This window comes from Macaca nemestrina, chromosome 7 (assembly GCF_043159975.1).
Source record: "Macaca nemestrina isolate mMacNem1 chromosome 7, mMacNem.hap1, whole genome shotgun sequence".
In the NCBI taxonomy this organism is placed as follows: domain Eukaryota; kingdom Metazoa; phylum Chordata; class Mammalia; order Primates; family Cercopithecidae; genus Macaca; species Macaca nemestrina.
In genome coordinates, this window is record NC_092131.1 from 63359346 (window position 1) to 63381965 (window position 22620).

The window sequence follows — 22620 nt, forward strand, 5'->3', positions numbered from 1 at the left end:
TAACACAGTGAAAACTCGTCTCTACTAAAAACACAAAAAATTAGCTGGGCATGGTGGCAGGCGCCTGTAGTCCCAGCTAGGGTGGGGGGGTGGGGGGAGGCTGAGGCAGGAGAATCACTTGAACCTGGGAGGTAGAGGTTGCAGTGAGCTGAGATTGTGCCACTACACTCCAGCCTGGCAATGAAGTGAGACTCTGTCTCAGTAAATAAATAAATAAATAAATAAGCAAAAGATCTGGGTTTCCTAAGCTTGGAGTTTCTCTCCTATAATGCAAAATGCAATTCACAGCATGTGCCTTCTTGACGATACCCTTAAGATGAGGTTTAGGAATGTGATGCAAACGCTCATACTCTAGATACTTCAATATCGGCAATAGCTTTGAGGAATATACTGAACTTTGTCTGTGAGGCAGGAGTCTCACCTTTCTCATCAGTCTCCATGAAACTATAGCTGCCTTTCCTGTTAGCTTTTGTATATGGTAAAATTTCAGACCCTTCTAAGTCCTTGATAATTTTGATGATGAGCATGGGATGCAGAAAGAGACATGAGTTTCTGGAATAGGAAGAATGAGATCCTTATGGTTGATTTAAGGCAATGCCATGTGCCGATAGCAGACGTTTGATCAAACTATATGGTCAACAGGACAATTAATAATCTTGTACTTTAATGGTTATTAATTAGGACGAATTTGGGAGGGTGTTGCAGTCTGAGAACTCAGAAGTAAATTCAAAGGCAGCTGTCTGAATGGTGCCCTGATTGTATCTAACTCTCCTCTGGGCAGGAAGACTATCTTGTCAATCTGGTGGTCAGGCTCAAGTCCACCCCACTGTAACAAGCATTATTAAAATTTGCCCTGGGGAGACCAGAGAGTTCTTAGGTTTATGTGATAATATTTATAGAAAAACACTACTACTGAGTGTCAAGGAGGAAAATTTGAAACCACATGGACAGAAACCAGGCAAATGGCTGGCATTTGCTTGATTTACTCAAGAGATGAGGGGTAGGGTATATAATGCTTGTTTAAAAAGAATGGCAACCAAAATGCCTTCATATGACTTTGTAATTCCTGCAGTCTGTCATCCAAATCTTAGACCCATTTAGAGATGAAAATAAAGTCTTCTGACTTTTCTTTCTTTTTTTTTTTTTTAAATTATTCATGGTTATTATAAGAGATTCTTGAGCTTCTGTGAGATTTTTTTGTAGACAAACTCCTGTGGGAAGTCATAGATGAGGGATTAACAAGTACTTGAGGTTTTACTGATCCAAATTGGGTTTACGATGGTGATGAAGGTGACCCACTGAAGAATGAGAAACTAAACCAATTTCTTAGATAAATTCTATGGTTAGTCCTGCAGCTCTGGAACACTCCCCTAGTTTTTATATTGAAACTTAAAAGAATTTAAGAGAGTGTTATTTTGGTAGTGGTGCTTGCAGATGCTCCAGATTTAGGTGAATTCCTTTAAAAAGTTGTGTCAGGCTTGAGTTGGGCAAAGGGCATAACCCTTGCACCCCCAGCGAGAATGCGGTGTAGCTGTGGTTGTTATATCCAGGGGTCTCTAATACTGAAATTGATGCTGTTAGCCATAAGAATCTTGCCAATTGATACAGAATTTTAGTCAGAATGAAAACATTAGAAGTTCATTCTGTTGAGTCATGAACTATGAGCTGGGCTACCCCACTTTTTCCCTTTGCATCTTTTCATAAAGCCCTTACCTCACTTCTTGCCTCCTCCCGCCTCCTCTGTAGCTTCTTTATGCAGAAAGATGAATAGGGGTGAGGCTGAGGTCTCCCCATCCTTAAGAGGGATCAAAGGACATATTCACCTAGCTAAGTATGCTAGAGAACTTCAGGGAGAGAGATTTGAACTTGTATGACCCTCTTGGATGCAGGTGTCCATGTCATTATTCTACCTGGTCTTGAGTTGGGAAGGAAGCCCAGGTTCAACTTATCTGACTGGGCAAAGTTTACAGTGGGGTAAGAGACAGTAATGTAAGTTTACAGTTGGTAGGGTCCGTTGGAACAATTCAATGTACTGCTTTTGTTGCTTCTATATTTAAATATATAGTAGAAATTGATGTGAATATGCTTGTACCTTCCATTCCATAAGTACCAAAGGGAATTCTGATCAGGAAGAGCTATCCATAGGAAAGTAATAATACTTTTGGGATTCCACAAACTGGATGACCTCCTCAAGCTATAGTCTCAGTGACTAACGATTTTTCCATCTTGAGCCTCTGGCAAAGGGAGGCAGCTTCCACCTGAGGCACCTTTAGGACTTTCCTTTAGATGCATCACTTCCCTTATATTGACACCATGCACACTCTTTTTTTTTGTTTGTTTGTTTTATACTTTATGTTCTAGGGTACATGTGCATAACATGCAAGTTTGTTACATATGTATACATGTGCCATCTTGGTGTGCTGCACCCATTAACTCGTCATTTACATTAGGTTTATCTCCTAATGCTATCCCTCTCTGCTCTCCCCACCCCACAACAGGCCCTGGTGTGTGATGTTCCCCTTCCTGTGTCCAAGTGTTCTCATTGTTCAATTCCCACATATAAGTGAGAACATGCAGTGTTTGGTTTTCTGTTCTTGTGAGAGTTTGCTGAGAATGATGGTTTCCAGCTGCATCCATGTCCCTACAAAGGACATGAACTCATCCTTTTTTATGGCTGCATAGTATTCCATGGTATATATGTGCCACATTTTCTTAATCCAGTCTGTCATTGATGGACATTTGGGTTGGTTCCTAGTCTTTGCTATTGTGAATAGTGCCGCAATAAACATATGTGTGCATGTGTCTTTATAGCAGCATGATTTAAAATCCTTTGAGTATATACCCAGTAATGGGATGGCTGGGTCAAATGGTATTTCTAGTTCTAGATCCTTGAGGAATCGCCACACTGTCTTCCAGAATGGTTGAACTAGCTTACAGTCTCACCATCAGTGTAAAAGTGTTCCTATTTCTGCACATCCTCTCCAGCACCTGTTGTTTCCTGACTTTTTAATGATTGCCAGTCTAACTGGTGTGAGATGATATCACATTGTGGTTTTGATTTGCATTTCTCTGATGGCTAGTGATGATGAGCATATTTTCATGTGTCTGTTGGCTGCATAAATGTCTTCTTTTGAGAAGTGTCTGTTCATATCCTTCTCCCACTTTTTGATGGGGTGGTTTGTTTCTTTCTTGTAAATTTGTTTGAGTTCTTTGTTGGTTCTGGATATTAGCCCTTTGTCAGATGAGTAGATTGCAAAAATTTTCTCCCATTCTGTAGGTTTCCTGTTCACTCTGATGGTAGTTTCTTTTGCTGTGCAGAAGCTCTTTAGTTTAATTAGATCCCATTTGTCAATTTTTGCTTTTGTTGCCATTGCTTTTGGTGTTTGAGACATGAAGTCCTTGCCCATGCCTATGTCCTGAATGGTATTGCCTAGGTTTTCTTCTAGGGTTTTTATGGTTTTAGGTCTAACATTTAAGTCTCTAATTCATCTTGAATTAATTTTTGTATAAAGTTTAAGGAAGGGATCCAGTTTCAGCTTTCTACATATGGCTAGCCAGTTTTCCCAGCACCATTTATTAAATAGGGAATCCTTTCCCCATTTCTTGTTTTTGTCAGGTTTATCAAATATTAGATGGTTGTAGATGTGTGGTATTATTTCTGAGGGCTCTGTTCTGTTCCATTGGTCTATATCTCTGTTTTGGTACCAGTACCTTGCTGTTTTGGTTACTGTAGCCTTGCAGTATAGTTTGAAGTCAGGTAGCGTGATGCCTCCAGCTTTGTTCTTTTTGCATTGGAATGTCTTGGAAATGCGGGCTCTTTTTTGGTTCCATATGAACTTTACAGTAGTTTTTTTTCAATTCTGTGAAGAAAGTCATTGGTAGCTTAATGGGGATGGCATTGAATCTATAAATTACTTTGGGCAGTATGGCCATTTTCACGATATTGATTCTTCGTATCCATGAGCATGGAATGTTCTTCCATTTGTTTGTGTCCTCTTTTATTTCGTTGAGCAGTGGTTTGTAGTTCTCCTTGAAGAGGCCCTTCACATCCTTTGTAAGTTGAATTCCTAGGTATTTTATTCTCTTTGAAGCAATTGTGAATGGGAGTTCACTCATGATGTGTCTCTCTGTCTGTTATTGGTGTATAAGGATGCTTGTGATTTTTGCACATTAATTTTGTATCCTGAGACTTTGCTGAAGTTGCTTATCACCTTAAGGAGATTTTGGGCTGAGACGATGGGGTTTTCTAAATATACAATCATGTCATCTGCAAACAGGAACAATTTGACTTCCTCTTTTCCTAATTGAATATCCTTTATTTCTTTCTCCTGCCTGATTGCCCTAGCCAGAACTTCCAACACTATGTTGAATAGGAGTGGTGAGAGAGGGCATCCCCGTCTTGTGCCAGTTTTCAAAGGGAATTTTTCCAGTTTTTGCCCATTCAGTATGATATTGGCTGTGGGTTTGTCATAAATAGCTCTTATTATTTTGAGGTACGTTCCATCAATACTGAATTTATTGAGAGTTTTATCATGAAGGGCTGTTGAATTTTGTCAAAGGCCTTTTCTGCATCTATTGAGATAATCATGTGGTTTTTGTCTTTGGTTCTGTTTATATGCTGGATTACGTTTATTGATTTGTGTATATTGAAACAGCCTTGTATCCCAGAGATGAAGCCCACTTGATCATGGTGGATAAGTGTTTTGATGTGCTGCTGGATTCGGTTTGCCAGTATTTTATTGAGGATTTTTGCATCGACGTTTATCAAGGATATTGGTCTAAAATTGTCTTTTTTTTTGTTGTGTCTCTGCCAGGGTTTGGTATCAGGATGATGTTGGCCTCATAAAATGAGTTAAGGAGGATTCCCTCTTTTTCTGTTGATTGGAATAGTTTCAGAAGGAATGGTACCAGCTCCTCCTTATACCTCTGGTAGAATTTGGCTGTGAATCTGTCTGGTCCTGAACTTTTTTTGGTTGTCCAGCTCTTAATTATTGCCTCAATTTCAGAACCTGTTATTGGTCTATTCAGGGATTCAACTTCTTCCTGGTTTAGTCTTGGGAGAGTGTATGTGTCCAGGAATTTATCCATTTCTTCTAGGTTTTCTAGTTTATTTGCATAGAGGTGTTTGTAGTATTCTCTGATGGTAGTTTGTATTTCTGTGGGGTTGGTGGTGATATCCCCTTTATCACTTTTTATTGTGTCTATTTGATTCTTCTCTGTTTTCTTCTTTATTAGTCTTGCTAGCGGTCTGTCAATTTTGTTGATCTTTTCAGAAAATTAGCTCCTGGATTCATTGATTTTTTGAAGGTTTTTTTGTGTCTCTGTCTCCTTTAGTTCTGCTCTGATCTTAGTGATTTCTTGCCTTCTGCTAGCTTTCGAATGTGTTTACTCTTGCTTCTCTAGTTCTTTTAATTGTGATGTTAGGGTGTCAATTTTAGATTTTTCCTGCTTTCTCTTGTGGGCATTTAGTGCTATAAATTTCCCTCTACACACTGCTTTAAATGTGTCCCAGAGATTCTGGTATGTTGTGTCTTTGTTATCTTTGTTTCAAAGAGCATCTTTATTTCTGCCTTCATTTCATTATGTACCCAGTAGTCATTCAGGAGCAGGTTGTTCAGTTTCCATGTAGTTGTGTGGTTTTGATTGAGTTTCTTAGTCCTGAATTCTAGTTTGATTGCACTGTGGTCTGAGAGATAGTTTGTTTTAATTTCTGTTCTTTTACATTTGCTGAGGAGTGCTTTACTTCCAACTATGTGGTCAATTTTGGAATAAGTATGATGTGGTGCTGAGTAGAATGTATATTCTGTTGATTTGGGGTGGAGAGTTCTACAGATGTCTATTAGTTCCACTTGGTGCAGAGCTGAGTTCAATTCCTGGATATCTTTGTTAACTTTCTGTCTCATCGATCTGTCTAATGTTGACAGTGGGGTGTTAAAGTCTCCCATTATGGCCGGGCGCGGTGGCTCAAGCCTGTAATCCCAGCACTTTGGGAGGCCGAGACGGGCGGATCATGAGGTCAGGAGATCGAGACCATCCTGACTAACCCGGTGAAACCCTGTCTCTACTAAAAAAAAATACAAAACACTAGCCGGGCAAGGTGGCGTGTGTCTGTAGTCCCAGCTACTTGGGAGGCTGAGGCAGGAGAATGGTGTAAACCTGGGAGGCGGAGCTTGCAGTGAGCTGAGATCTGGCCACTGCACTCCAGCCTGGGTGACAGAGCGAGACTCCATCTCAAAAAAAAAAATAAAAAAAAAAGTCTCCCATTATTATTGTGTGGGAGTCTAAGTTTCTTTGTAAGTCTCTAAGGACTTGCTTTATGAATCTGGGTGCTCCTGTATTGGGTGCATATATATTTAGGATAGTTAGCTCTTCTTGTTGAATTGATCCCTTTACCATTATGTAATATCCTTCTTTGTTTCTTTTGATCTTTGTTGATTTAAAGTCTGTTTCATCAGAGACTAGGATTGCAACCCCTACCTTTTTTTGTTTTCCATTTTCTTGATATATCTTCCTCCATCCCTTTATTTTGAGCCTATGTGTGTCTCTGCACGTGAGATGGGTCTCCTGAATACAGCAAACTGATGGGTCTTGACTCTTTATCCAATTTGCCAGTCTGTGTCTTTTATTTGGAGCATTTAGCCCATTTGCCTCTAAGGTTAATATTGTTATGTGTGAACTTGATCCTGTCATTATGATGTTAGTTGGTTATTTTGCTCATTAGTTGATGCAGTTTCTTCCTAGTATCCATGTTCTTTACATTTTGGCATGTTTTTACAGTGGCTGGTACTGGTTGTTCCTTTCCATGTTTAGTGCTTCCTTCAGGAGCTTGTAGAGCAGGCCTGGTGGTGACAAAATGTCTCAGCATTTCCTTGTTTGTAAAGAATTTTATTTCTCCTTCACTTATGAAACTTAGTTTGGCTGGATATGAAATTCTGGGTTGAAAATTCTTTTCTTTAAGAATGTTGAATATCGGCCCCCACTCTCTTATGGCTTGTAGAGTTTCTGCGGAGAGGTCCCCTGTTAGTCTGATGGACTTCCCTTTGTGGGTAACCCGACCTTTCTCTCTGGCTGCCCTTAACATTTTTTCCTTCCTTTCAACTTTGGTGAATCTGACAATTATGTGTCTTGGAGTTGCTCTTTTCAAGGAGTATCTTTGTGGCATTCTCTGTGTTTCCTGAATTTGAATGTTGGCCCTCCTTGCTAGGTTGGGGAAGCTCTCCTGAATAATATCCTGCAGAGTGTTTTCCAATTTGGTTCCATTCTCCCCTTCACTTTCAGGTACATCAATCAGACATAGATTTGGTCTTTTTCACATAGTCCCATATTTCTTGGAGGCTTTGTTTGTTTCTTTTTACTCTTTTTTCTCTAAACTTCTCTTCTTGCTTCATAAAAATATGGAACGCTTCACGAATTTGCATGTCATCTTTGTGCAACGGCCATGCTAATCTTCTCTGTATCGTTCCAATTTTAGTATGTGTGCTGCCAAAGTGAGCACTATGCACACTCTTTTTGAAAGCACCTATTGCCTTGCTACTGTGGTCTTATCAAAACTAATGGCTTGAACCTTAGAGGGCTTTTGACTCTCTATCCTGATATTCCTATTTTGGGGTGAGTGAACTCAGATTCAACAACTATTAAGGTGAGAAGGGTTTCACAAGTCTCATTTGTCTAAAGGAAATGGTATTTTCAGGACTATAGTCAGTCTGGATAACATCTTGGTTTTATGTGAAAAAGTGGCAGCTATCCCTTTGTGGGATGGGCCCTTAGCTGTTCAGCCTGAGCACCAGCTATAATAGAACTGGAAATGGACATAAATATTCTGCACAGTGGGCAGAACTCAAGGCTTTTCTCTTGCCTCTGGCCAATACTCCCCTTGACTAACCTTATTATATATTTACCAACTGTAGGTTGTAACCAATGTCCTAGCTGCTGGTGTAGAAAAATTATGGCTGGCAAATTCAAGACACACCTCTTTGGACCTGGGAAGTTATGGAAACAAATTGTAGCTGCTGTTGAAACTGTCTGGGTCCCTCACTAGGTGCCCATGATAAGGGCTCATTCTCTGATATAAACAGCTGGAATTACACTTTTGATCAAGTTTGCTCTGCCCAGATTGCTGTCAGTGCTTCCTGGATCCATCATTACCCTGGGCATGGCAACACATTCACCATCATAGATTGGGCACAAAGTAAAGGACTCTATGTTTCTGATGCAGAGGATATTTCTGCATAGAAGACTTGTAACTCCTGCCAAAAGTTCAGCCATTTGTCCTCCAGTAAGGGAAGACACAACACATGGGATTGGAGCCCCCACCCATTTCTGGCAGACTGACTACATCTTCGAGGTATATAATGTTGCCTTCCTGCTTTTAACACTTTTTCAGATTATGAAAATGCTTTTCGTGTCTGATTAGCTGGCTCTGGCCAACTATTGTGGCCTTTGAAAATATTTTGTGTTATATATTAATATATGTTTTTCTAGACCATTTGAAGTCTGACAGTGATGTGCTTTTCATCACAAAAGGTACTCAGCAATAGGCTGATAGTCAAGGTATAGTGAACTCTGCTATTAAAGAATGAAAACAGTCAGAGACAATACATACATGAAGGCTGTGTTTTAATAAAACTTTTAAAAAAATTGACGGCAGGCAGGATTTGACCTCTATTGTTCAGATTAATCATCATAACTGATGGAGTGTTGTACTCATGTGAAACATTTTCAGAGGCTAAGAAAATGTAACAATGAGAGGTGGTTATAGTTTCAAGACAATTCTCAAAAGGTCTCTTGTGCTTCTGCAAATCGAGGCTGTTTTTTTTTCTGGACTATTTATTTAAGGATATTTGTATAAAAATAGCCTTGAATAATAGAGATAATATTTTTCTCTGGAGTAAAGGACATATTTGCTCACCATCCAGTAAAACAAAAATAGTCTCCCTTCTATGGAAAGATCAGGTAGCCTCACTGTCCATAATAAAATATTTTTACTCTCTAAGTTTAGGGTTCTTGTTCTGTAACACCCCATTGCCAATGCAAGCATCACTGGCCATTTTTGCATTACTCTTGGGGACATGTTGCAAATGCTGATACTCTAGCTGCTGCTATTGCCGTGAGAAATAATCTATTTTTTGTCTCTAATGAGCTAATTTGTTAGCTTGCAACTAGGGTAAAATCTGACACTTCATGGTTCTTGACATTTATCATAAACAAACTTAAAAAAGACTACATCCTAACATTTTAGGTGTTTTTATACTACAATTTATATTTTTTGATTGGCACTATAAGCTTTTTAAAAACTAGCTATTAAGGAAAATAATAATGTGTTCTGATCAGATCAGACTTCTCAAAGTAGTTGTGTTTTAATGATGACAAGTGGTAGAAATGGAATATTTGAAATGTGATTGTATAGAAAGAACACAGGACTAGAAGGCAACTGGCCTGGGGTTGAAACTGAGTTCTATTACAAACTGGGTGTGTGATCTTGAAGAGTTCCGACCAATGGACTAAGCTTCAGGGATCTCATCTTCAAAACAAGAGGGTTAGGACAGATTATTTCTGTGGCTCTTTCTATTGTGAGATTGAATTATTCTTTGTGAAAAAGCTTTTTCCTGGGGAGGTTTTTCTTATGACTTAGGTTTGAGAAGCCAGAATCTTTACAAATTAAAAGAGATTGCTTTTGTCCGTATCGTTTCCTGCATCTCTTTCTTTCCTCCCCAAATATGTGTCAACCAAGAAGTTTTCCTGTCAATATGCAAAATATGGAAAGTATAAGCTCTTTCTCTTCTTTATGTTTTTTGAGTCATAAATTAGGCTTTGTGAAAGTGCTCAGTTACCATGGTGATACCCACTAAATAAATGTAAAGGAACAGAATTCTCCCTTTTACATTTAAATTGTGCATTCATAACATATCAAATATGCACTATAATCATTGGCTTCTTCAGCATCAGAAGTACCTGACAATAATGCCAAATTTTTCATAGTATCTTTCTTAAAGAGAACAAGAACTAATGATAAGGAATGGTTTGAGATATGTGGTGGAATATGGACAGATTTTTAAAAAAGATGTCTGTGAATTTAAGCAATTTAAGTGTATAGTGGTCAGAAAATGTATGGTGTATACTATCTAAAAGGTATTATTTCAATTCAAGTCCTATATTTCTTGCCCAAAACATATCTAAAAATATTTCCTTTAGTTATTCCTTTAGATAGTATGCGTTATGAGAAGAGATTCAATTACCTCTTTGAAAAGACAAGTGAATAGAAATCAAAAAAGTTCAAAAAGTATATATGAATTTAGGATGTTGTTCAATATTTTCTATTAAATGTGTTGCATCTGGTATAGCTTAAAATAGCATTAGAAGTAACCAATTATGGACCTCATAATAGCCTAAATAATTTTATATTTCATTGTATGCAAATGAATTACATGACTTAGTAAGCTATTAGAGGACTAGTAATGGTGTCCTGAACTGGTTTTTACATTTCAGTAAACAAGAGAAAAAATTAATTTCGCTTAAGCTATAACATTGGTAGAATACAAAAAGTATTATTTAGAAGTAAGAAAATCTAAAGTTTGTTCAAATTAGTTATAACCAGGTACTGTATAACAATATTTCAGTCAATGATGGAATGTGTATATAATGATAGTCCTATAAAATTATAATGGAACTGAAAAATTCCTATTGCCTAGTGACACAGTAGCTGTAATGACATCATAGTACAAGACATTACTCACATGTTTGTGGTGATGCTCTTGTAAACAAACCTACTGTGCTGCCAGGCATACAAGATTAGAGCATGTACAATTATTGCATAGGACATAATACTTGATAAGGACCATAAAATACTGTTAATATGTTACTGGTATATGTACTATACCATACTTTTAATTGTTAGTTTACAGCTTCAGGCAGATCCTTCAGGAGGTATTCCAGAAGAAGGCATAGGAGATGACAGCTTTACATATATTATTGTACCTGATGAGTTTCCAATGGAATAAGATGTGGAGTTGGCAGAGAGTGAAATTGATGATCACGACCCTGTGTAGGTGTAGGCTAATGTGTGTGTTTGTGTTTTAGGTTTTTTTCTGAGTCGGGGTCTTGCTCTGTCACCCAGGCTGGAGTGCAGTGGCTGGCATGATCATGGCTGAATGCAATCAAAATCCTGTGCACAAGTGATTTTCTTGCCTTAGCCTCCTGAGCAGCTGGGACTTCAAAAATGTGCCACTATGCCCAGTGAATGTTTTATTTTATTTTATTTTTTAGTAGAGGTGGGGTCTTGCTATGTTGACCAGACTGGTCTTGAATTCTTGCCTCAAATGATGTACCCTCCTTGGCCTCCCACAGTGCTGGGATTACAGGCATGAGCCACTGTACCTGGCCTGCGTTTTAGTTTTTAGCAATAAACTTTAAAAAGTAAAAAAAAAATTAAATAGAAAAAAGCTTATGGAATAGGGATATGAAGAAAGAAAATATTTTTGTACATTTTTAGGATGTGTTTGTGTTTTAAGCTAGGTGTTATTACAAAAGAGTCAAAAAGTTAAAAAAATCAAAAAGTTTATAAAGCGAAATAGTTACAGCAAGCTAAGGTTAATTCATTATTGAGAAAAGAATTTTTTAAAAATAAATTCAGTAGAGTATGTGTACAGTGTTTGTAGTCTACAGTTGTATACAGTAGTGTCCTAGGCCATCACATTCACTCACCACTTACTCACTGACTCACACAAAGCAGCTTCCAGTCGTGCAAGCCCCATTCATGGTAAGTGCCCTAAGCAGGTGTAACTTTTAAAAAATCTCCTATATTGTATTTTTACTATACCCTTTCTATGTTTAGATATGCAAATACTTGACATTGTGTTACACTTGCCTACAGCACTCAGTACGGTAATATGCTGCACAGCTTTGTAGTCTAGAAGCAATAGGCTATACCATATAGCCTAAAGGTGCAGTAGGTAGACCATTTAGGTTTGTGTGAGTACACTCACAGTGAGCCCACACAATGATGAAGTTACCTAATGACACATTTCTCAGAATATACCCCTGTCGCTAAACAATGCATGACTGTACTTAAGGGTCTTAATTAAATAGTGGTAGTATGATTTTTTAAGCTGACCACAAATGTGGCAAAAGATTTATTTAAACTTTCATTGTAGTTTCGTCAGTATTGAAGGTAGGATGGGAAACTTCTCTACTCCTAATGCTTCCCCCCATGTAAAGAGAGTTCTATTAGGTTAATATTCCTGTCCTCTCCCCACTCCCTTACTCCACTTCCATAAAGGGAAACAAGTAGCAATTTGGTGAATTTGGAAGGGCGAACTGAGCATTTGAAGATTAAACCCTCTTTCTCTCCCCATTCTCTTTGGGGGCTAGCTGCCCACAGAAAGGAGGCACACAGGCCTATGCCTCTGCGTTGTTTTGTAGTTGTAGTCTCCAATGCTAGCAAGTCTGATCAATTCAGTGCTATCAATGACTAAGCCTGTCTAATTCTGTGGTTCAGATTTTAAAGAGCCTGAAAGCTTTCAGAGTTATATCATATTCAAGAATATCGGTTTTGTAATAATAATACAAGTAATATTTTATCTTCAGAGTTTGTATCTTGCTACAGCAGAGCTTAGCCTAACATTTCTAATACGATAATACATTTGCTTGAATTATCTTTCTTAAATCCCAGTAGTTAAAATAGCCCTGTGTAATGGCACTTACCATAATTCATCTGTGCAAGTCTACTCTTTTGTTTTTCTTTCTTTTAATTTTTGATTCATGCTTCCAATACCTTCCTCCCTGTAGGCACTCGTTCTGATGTGTTTTTTGTATGCCCTTGAATATGTATGTACCCTTACAAAATATGATTTACTGTGTTGTGCATATTTTAAAATTTGCTTAAATGTTACATATGAAGAGCTATGTACCTTTTTCCAATTTTTATACTTTTTATTCAATGTAATGTTCCTATGTATATATGTCTAGAGAATTGCTTTCTCGCAGAAAATTTGAGCCTTTGATAGACTTGCTGAGGGAGAGCAGGTAAATGTCTGAGAATAGATATGTGAGAAGGCAGCAAATGCTATGTGGCGTCTCATGTGAGCGTGTATCTCTGTAAGAGGGTATATTGTTTTGTTTATTATGTGTGCTTCATGTGGTGATTATAAAACAATTAACCTGCAGGTGAGCTGGTTAGGTGAGTCTAAACTCAGTTCCAGATTCAGGTATTTTCTTTTTTTGGAATTTGTTTGGTAAATTAGAATAGGAAAAGGTGGTGGTTGGGGGGATAGAAACACAGTGAGAGACAGGAAATAAATACAGTAAATAGGTTGTTGGGGCACTGGGAAAAAGCCAGGAACTGAACTTGAAAAACATTGGTTTTTTTCCCCGCTTAAAATTAGTGATTGACACATGAAGGGAACTGCATACAATGTACATACATTCCAAAGTATCCATGGAACATGGACTTCGGGCTGTTAGACCAGAACTGGGAATAAAATCCCGGAAAGATAATGAAAAACCTTGAAAGATAATGTTTATATTTAAAAAATAGCCTTGTTTATCACATACATACTATGCTCTATGTATTTCACATATATTATCACATTTAATCCTTATAAGAATTCTATGAGGAGGGCACAATTCTTATTCTCATAGCTAAAGAAGTTGAACATACAACATTAGTAAGAGTCAAATTTCAGATTTAAAAATCAATCTGTTTTTGCCTAAAGTCTGTGTTCTTTCCAGTAGGCCATGGTGCCTGTCTATTTCAAGGAGAAAACTTTCAGGGATTTCTCTTTGCATTTAGTTTATTAGATTGCTACTGGTGTGCAATTCAGAAAAGAACAAGGCTTGGAGACAAAGAGCAGTGAAAAATGGAGAGTTGGATCAACACCAAGTTGGAGATAGGAACTTTGTAACACCTGACACAGAGTGGAAATTCAATAACAATTGAATGAAGGCTAAATGAACCACATCTGTATGCAATTTGTAATTTGGTATGTTATTTGTAGGGACTACCTGCTGTTTAAACAAAGGCAGTTCTTTCCATTCTATGCCTTTGGTTTTTCTCTGTTAACAGTTTTGTTGACCAGTTAAAGTACCAAGGTAAACAAAGAGACAATCAGACAATCTCCTTAGACATTACTAAAGAATAATACCCGAGCCAGGTGTATGCAGCCGATAATTATAGCCAGCAAGCATGGCTTCAGCTAAATATCTAGATAAGCAACCACTCTTGAAAAAAGACCCCAAATGGCTTATTTATTCTTTTTGATGGTCAGGCGTTCTAGTTTCTATGTGAACAGATACTGTATTGTTTCCAAAATATTTTAAAACCACATTTTTTTCGTTTGTTTCTTGTCTATTTCTCCTTCCCATCTTCTCTCTTAATAATCTGATCACTGTTCCCTTAAATAAAAACCTCTCCCTGGCTGGGCGTGGTGGCTCACGCCTATAATCCCAGCACTTTGGAGGCTGAGCTGGGCAGATCACTTGAGGTCAGGAGTTCAAGACCAGCCTGGCCAACATGGTGAAACCCCGTCTCTATGAAAAATACAAAAATTAGCCAGGTGTGGTGGCGGGCGCCTGTAATCCATGCTACTCAGGAGGCTGAGGCAGGAGAATCACTTAAACCCAGGTGGTGGAAGTTGCAGTGAGCCGATATGGTACCACTGCACTCCAGTCTGGGTGACAGGGAGAGACTCTGTCTCAAGCAAACAAACATCTCTCCCTTATTATTTCAGTAGTTAGTAGCAAGTTAATGATAAATTTTACTAAATGCATTAATCAGACTCCATGAAGGGGATTTAAAAAATATTCACATTCTACGAACGGAGTATAATCATGCAGTACAACCATTAGACATGTAAATAGAGCATTTAAATCAAATTAAATGTTGAATACTAATACAAGCATGCACATGTGATACCAGAAGAGAGAATTTAGGTTAAGATATTCTGGATTTTGCCCTTAAGGTAAAAACGTAGTGGTTTTCCTTATTGTAAATATTTTTTTTCTCCCCGGAAGGGAAAGAAGACCATTTTTGTATATCAAGAGAAGCAAAGGTCTGTCTGAAAGTGAATTGTTTGTCCCGCTTTTTCCAAATGGAATAGGGAGCCTAGTGAGGCTAACTGAAATATTAAGCTTTATGTGAGTCAGAATAATGGCTCAAGATCTAGAAGAATTCTCTGAATTACCAGGCAGAGACTCTGGTTCTCTTCCTTTACTGTTTCCCAAAGAGACAGTTTCTCACTCTGTTCTGAGCCACCTAAAGCTAGGGGTAGAGTGACACAAGCACTCCTATGGCCACTACCACTTTGTGCTGGGTCAGACATAAAGCCAGCACAGCACTGAATTTCACTCAAGGCCTGCTCTAATCCCTCTGTGGCTACTGCCTGTGTTTACTCAAGGCCCTGGTGCTCTACAATCAGCAGGTGGCAAAGCCAGCCAGGCCTTTGTCCTTTCTTTCAGGGCAGTGAGGTCCTCTAGGCCTCATGTGGGTCCAGAGGTACAATCCAGGAGTCAGGGACTAGAGTCAAAGACCCAGAAGTCAACTTGGTATTCTGTTGTTCTGTGGCTGAGCTGGCACTCAGTCCACAAGATCCAGTCCTTCCCACTCTTCCCTCTCCTTTTCAAAGGTAGAGGAGCCTCACTTTGAAGCCACCACCACTCCAGGCCACAAGGAGTACTACCACAGATGTTCCCCTAAGGGTCAAGGGCTCTTAAGTCAGTTTGCAATGAAGGCTGCATGGCGTGGGACCCATCCTTCAGGAAGGTGAGCTCCACTCTGCCCCGGGGCAGGTCCAGAAGTGCCGTCCAGGACTCAAGTCCTGGAATCAGGGACCCCAAGAGTCTATTTGGTACTCTGCCCACTCTGTGGCCTTGCTGGTACCTAAGGGGCAAAACAAAGTCCCCTTTACTTTTCTCTCTGCTTTTCTGAAGCAGAAGTTGTTTTTCCCAGTAGCCACCACATCTGGTAATGTCCTGAGTCTCACCTGAAGCAAGCAAGTTTTAGATGCTCACCCAGTACTCTCCGTGTCATACCTGGGTATCACTGCTGGTTATTCAGGGCCTTCAGTTAGCAGGTGATGAATGCTGCCAGGACCGGGATCTTTCCTTCAGGGCAGTGGGTTCCCTTCTGTTTTAAGGTGTGTTTAGAAATGTTATCTGGAAGCTGGGACCTGGAATGGGGGCCTCATGGCTCTGACCAGTGACCTAGCCCGCTGTGTTTGAGCTGGTATCCAAGATGGGAGATGAAGTCCTCCCAACTATTCCCTCTTGTTCCCTCAAGCAGAAGGAAGAGGTCTCTTTTGGAGCTGGGAGCTGTGCAGCCTGGGGCTAGGGGAGAGGTGATACCAGCACTCCCTTGGCTGCCCCAGTTGGTGTCTCAGTATGTCGCATGCCCCTCCAGTCCACTGTCTCAGCCCAGTTTAGCATTAGGATTTGCCTAAGAGTTGCAATCCTTATGGCCTAGACTGCCTTTCAAATTTGCTTGGAGACACAGAGCACTGTAGCCTTCAGTGGTGAGGTTTGTGGGAACTCAAGTTCAGACCCACTGGGATCTGCAATTTTCCTCTATTGAGGCCTGGTTTAATGCTCTCTCCATGGGTGGATGTCAGCTGAGTTTGGTACAGCACTAAGTTCAATGCCTCACAATTTCTGTGTTCTCCCTCCCCCAGCACCCAGAGATGCTCTCTGCACCATGCCACCACTGTGGGGGTGGGGTGTGGGGGTGGGGGAGGAGGGGCGGTGTCAGCAATTCAAGATTGTTTTTTTTTTCTATCTCTTCAGTGCCTTTTTCAGCAATATGAAGCTGAAACCAAATACTATGAGTGCTTGCCTGATTTTTGTTTCTTATGAAGGTGTTTTTTTTTTTTTTTTTTTTCTGTGTAGATAGTTGTTAAATTGGTGTCCTTGCAGGAGGATGATGAGTGGAGTCTTCTATTCCACTATCTTGCTCCACCTCCAATCCCTTATTTTTCTTTTAATGAAACCAAAATTACTTACAGAGGAATTTATGATATATAGACCTGTATAAGGATGTATCAAAACGATGATGTTTAAAGGAAAAATACCACATACATAGGAACTAAATAGAGAGTCAGCAAATATCTGAAAAGTAATGAAAGGAAAATTAGTGACAAAACTGTATCAATCACATAGCTACATCAAACTTTCAATTGTTTTTTGAGCTGTACTAGTAAAATTTGGGTGTCTACTCGAAAAATTGGTGTCATATATGAGTGAGGCTTGAGTGGTTGAAGTTCATGGCCCTTTCCCATTTAATATGGTTTGATGAAATAAAATTCCATTCAATTCACAATTCTTTCATAGTGGTTGTGCTGGCATAAGAGTGCTGGCAAGAATGGTAATCTAATCCTCCTGGCAAGAAACAATCCTCTTGCCCAAATTAAGACAGCAGTGGAGTTAGAGAGGAAGTTACAAATACAAGAAGTTTTAGATCTGGAGTGGATAGAACTTGATAGATGGTTGAATGTGGGTATATCAGAGACTGTTGAGGTTTCTGATTTAGGCAACTGGATGGATAAATTGGACACAGAGTACATAGCAGGGACAAGGTTTGGGGTAAGGGAAGAGGAGTTTCGTATTTAACAAGTTGATCCAGTCAGTCTGAACTACCCACACTTCTCTTGTTTTTCTTCACATATATTTGGGGATCATTCTGACTGAACTTTAATAATTTATGTTCACAAAAATGTTGCTTTGTCCATTGCTCTTAAGAAATTTTCATTAATACAATTGTCTTTCACACCGGATTGTAAATGATGTGAGGGCAAACTCCTTTTATTTTTTTCCCTTTTGGTATTCTTCTTAGGCCTCTAGTGAAATCTTGATACAGTATAAATAAATACAGCCAAGTTAACATCAATTTCCCCGTGAATTATGTAAGCCTGTAATAGCAGACATGGTTCACCAAACATCCATTTCAACTCGCATTAAATAAAAAATGAAATTAAAACAAAAAACATGGAAAAATGAATGTGGCGGTAGAAGGGTTATTAGAAGACAAAATATAGTTTAGGAATGTTGATACATTTTAATATTATGTTCTATTGTTTATGTGCATTCAAAAATTATTGATATTGATAAAATACTTTTAAAAAATTGAGTTGATAAAGGCAAAATAAAGATTGTAGATTACTCTCTGAAAAATATATTTTGATTTCATATCTCAATATCTCTTTTCTAATAATTAGTTCTTCCATTATTTTGCTATCAAACAGGGAAAAATTAAAAGTAATGATATTCAGTGCTAGTGAATGTGATGAGAATTATCATATACTTTTAAAAATATGTATACTCTAATAGAAAGCAATTTGGATCTGTGTATTAAGACTCCTAAAATGTTTATTAACTTTGACCCAGAAACTCCATTTAGAAATCACTCTAAATAAAATAAAGTTTTATTAGATGATTATTTTCAAAGATGTTCATAACTTTACATAATAATCATAATGAAAAATTTTGAGTAAGTTAAATGTGCAACCAAATAGGTTCATTAAATTATGAGACTGGCTCTACCTTCTCTTCCTGGTCTCACTGTATTCAGCTTATAGTCCATTTTTCATTTTAGTCACTTTCCTGCAAGCTCTTCTGTAGGTTTGCTTCTCTTCTTGCTTCACTTCCAGACAAAATTCCAGCTCTGGAAAAACTCAACTACTAGCTTTTCCCATGCTTGTATTATTGCAGCTAAGAATTATTGGAGAAAATCACACATCTTTTAAGTTAGCTTTCATTTCATCTGGGCCTTCAGCACTGACAAATCCATTCTCTTGTGCTAAACAAAAATTATTTCATACTTGCACACCTTTTCTCCAGTCTTTTCAAATCTCTATTCTCTTTATTTCTCACACTCCTTTCTCCCTCCTGGAGTTTCAGATGATGACACTGCCACATAACTGTATAGAGAAAAGTGGAAACTGCTGCACTGTCACTCCAAATCTACCGGTTATATTTGCACAGCTGCCTTTCCTATTTTCTTTCTCTGGTAGTAGGTGAGGGACCCATCTCCTATGAAAGATGAAATCTTGCATGGGTGCTCTGGATTCCATCCTCTCTTGTCTTCCCTAAGACTTTGTTCAAGTAGTTATTTTGTGTCTTCTCCCTTTAACCTCTGCTAGGTACTGGATCATGTTCAGCATTCAAACATGCTTTTGAATCTCTCCTTCTCTAAAACAAAAAACAAATAAGCAATTAAATAAACACACCTTTCCTTGAACTCACCAATTTTTTTCTGTAATGCTCTTTACAGTCAAGATTCTCAAAAAGGTGTACGTATACTGTCTTCAGCACTTCATCCCTTGCCACTCATACTATTCTCATTTAACTTTTGCTTCTCCCCCACTGCCACCTCTTACCTAAACTTCTCTCATTGAGATCATTGTGGATTCTACATTATTAATTCCAGGGGATCATTTTCCGTCATTATTATTAACTCTCATTCACATGGATAATTTTCTGTCTTTGAAACATTCTCCTTTTTTGGGTTTCCTTGACACTACACTATTCTGTTTTTGCTCTTACCAATATGACCATTCCTTTTTAATAGTATTTTTGCCTAGACTTTGTGTCTTTTTGATATCTGTTTGAGTTCCCACTGTACTTCTTTGCTTATTCTACATATGCTTCCTAAAATATATTGCTAATTATGAAAGATATTAGATGCCATACATTTGTTAATGACTTCAAAATCTAATCTCCTACCCAGGTCCTTTTCTGAGGACCTAATTTCTCTGCATATCCAACTTTTTTTTTTTTTTTTTTTTTTTTTTTCAGATGGAGTCTCACTCTTGTTGTCCAGGCTGGAGTGCAGTGGCATGAGCTCAGCTCACTGCAACCTCCACCTCCTGGGTTCAAGCAATTCTCCTGCCTCAGCCTCCTGAGTAGCTGGGATTATAGGTGCCCACCACCATGCCTAGCTAATTTTTTGTGTGTGTTTTTAGTAAAGACAGGGTTTCACCATGTTGGCCAGGCTGGTCTCGAACTCCTGACCTCAGGTGATCCACCTGCATCGGCCTCCCAAAGTGCTGGGATTACAGGCGTGAGCCCCCATGCCTGGACCATAAAACCAGAATAGCAAAACCACAACTTTTAATTTGACATTTTTCACTCTGGTGTCTCATAATCAGCTCAAATTTGTTGTCTTTTCAGTTGAACTTTTGATTGTCCCTTTCACATTTTTTCCTCCACCAGTCTCTCCCAATTTAGTAAATGGGGTCTTAATTGCTCAGTTTTTCATGTTAGAAACTTATGAATTATCCTGACATCAGCCTCTTATCTCTCACATTGAATGTACAGACAAATCCCGTTGATTCTACTTCCAAAATATATTTTGATTATATTTCACTCTCTTTCCACAACTTTGTTTTGGTCCTAACCAATAACCTAGGCTAAATTATTACAATTGCTCTCCTATTGTCTCTTAGCTTCCACTTTGCTCTCCTATAATTCATCATCTGCCTAGAAGCCAAAGAGGTCTTTTTAAAATGCAAATCTGATTATATCACTCCCTGGCATAAATCCCTTTATTTGGTTTCTCATTTTAAATATGTCCTAAAAGACCTTGAGGGCTCTGTGCCTGACTACTCCGTCGGCCTAATCTCCTGCTGAACTCCCACCCCCTGTGCCAGTGTTACACACTCCTACCACACTGACCTTTCTGTTCCTCACACACTCTGAAGGTTTTTCTCAGTCCAGGGACTTCATACATCTTGTTTTCTTGTCTTACTTTCCCCTCTTCTCTTAATTTGACTTAACTCCTACTCCTCCATAGGCATGATCTTTAATTTTGCTTTTTCAGGGAAGCCTTTCCGATTTTTTCAGATTAGGCTGAATGCCTATATTATTTGCTCTTATAGTACCTTGTCTGTGTCTTTAAAAAATAGTTATCAGAGTAGTACACAAGTATGTAATTAATAGTTTAATGTTTGTATCTCCATAAGGGTCCATTCATTCAGGTCTCCTTACTGAGAGTTTAGCATAGTGCTTAGTAGACATTCGGCCCTCAATAAAAATATATATAATTTTAAATTTTATTTCAATAGTTTTGGAGGAACAGGTAGTGTTTCATTACATAGATAAGTTCTTTAATGGTGATTTCTCAGATTTTGGTGCACCCATCACCTGAGCAGTGTATGCTGTACCCAATGTGTAGTCTTTTATCCATTACCTTCCTCCCAGCCTTCCCCCGGAGTCCCTAAAGTCCATTATATCATTCTTATGCCTTTGCATCTTCATAGTTTAGCTCCCACTTATAAGTGAGAACATACAATGTTTGGTTTTTCATTCCTGAGTTACGTCTCTTAGAATAATCGTCTCCAACTCCATCGAAGTTGCTGCTAATGCCATTATTCCATTCCTTTTTATGGCTGAATAGTATTCCATGGTATACTGGCTGAGTAATATTCCATGGTGTGTGTGTGTATATATACATATATATATATATATATATATAGAGAGAGAGAGAGAGAGAGAGAGAGATGCATGCCACATTTCCTTTATCCACTCATTGGTTGATGGGCATTTAGGCTGGTTCCACATTTTTGCCATTGTGAATTGTGCCACTATAAACATGTATACAAGTGTCTTTTTCATATAATGACTTCTTTTCCTCTGGGTAGATACCCAGTAGTGGGATTGCTGCATCAAACTGTAGTTCTACTTTTAGTTCTTTAAGGAAGGTCCATACTGTTTTCCATAGTGGTTGTACTAGTTTACATTTCCACCACTAGTGTAAAAGTGTTCCATTTTCACCACATCCATACCACCATCTGTTATTTTTCTGCTTTTTAATTATGGTCATTTTTGCAGGAGTTAGGTGGTATTTCACTGTGGTTTGGATTTGCATTTCCCTGATAATGATGTTTAGTGGTTCCTTATATGTTTGTTGCCCATTTGTACATCTTCTTTTGAGAATTGTCTATTGATGTCCTTTGCCCCCTTTTTGATAGGATTATTTGTTTTTTTTTCTTGCTGGTTTCTTTGAGTTCCTTGTCCATTCTGGATATTAGTGTTTTGTTGAATGCATAGTTTGCAAATATTTTCTTCAACTCTGTGGATTGTCTGTTTACTTTGCTGATTATTTCTTTTGCTATGCAGAAACTTTTTAGTTTAGTTAGGTCCCATCTATTTATCTTTGTTTTTGTTGCATTTGCTTTTGGGTTCTTGGTCATGAAGTCTTTGCATAAGCCATATCTATAACAGTTTTTCTGATATTATTCTCTAGAATTTTTTTTTTTTTTTTGAGATAGAGTCTCACTCTGTTGCCCAGGCTGGAGTGCAGTGGTGCCATCTCAGCTCACTGCAAGCTCCGCCTCATGGGTTCACGCCATTCTCCTCCCTCAGCCTCCTGAGTAGCTGGGACTACAGGTGCCCACCACCATGCCCGGCTAATTTTTTGTATTTTTAGTAGAGACGGGGTTTCACTGTGTTAGCCAGGATGGTCTCGGTCTCCTGACCTTGTGATCTACCCGCCTCAGCCTCCCAAAGTGCGGAATTACAGGTGTGAGCCACTGCGCCCAGCCATCCTCTAGAATTTTTGTGATTTCAGGTCTTAGATTTAAGTCTTTGATCCATTTTGAGTTGATGAGAGATGAGGATCCAGCTTCATTCTTCTACACG

General features: G+C 38.6%; 1 long non-coding RNA gene and 1 other non-coding gene across 2 annotated transcripts in view; one reads left to right on the plus strand and one right to left on the minus strand.

The window, feature by feature from the left end:
• The window catches only part of LOC105481911 (uncharacterized), a 199198-nt gene that overhangs the window by 54609 nt on the left and 121969 nt on the right, over positions 1 to 22620 (plus strand). The window lies entirely within an intron of this gene.
• Positions 7389 to 7495, minus strand: LOC112426693 (U6 spliceosomal RNA). Its single transcript, XR_003018075.2, has one exon. It is a non-coding gene; the product is annotated as a U6 spliceosomal RNA (small nuclear RNA).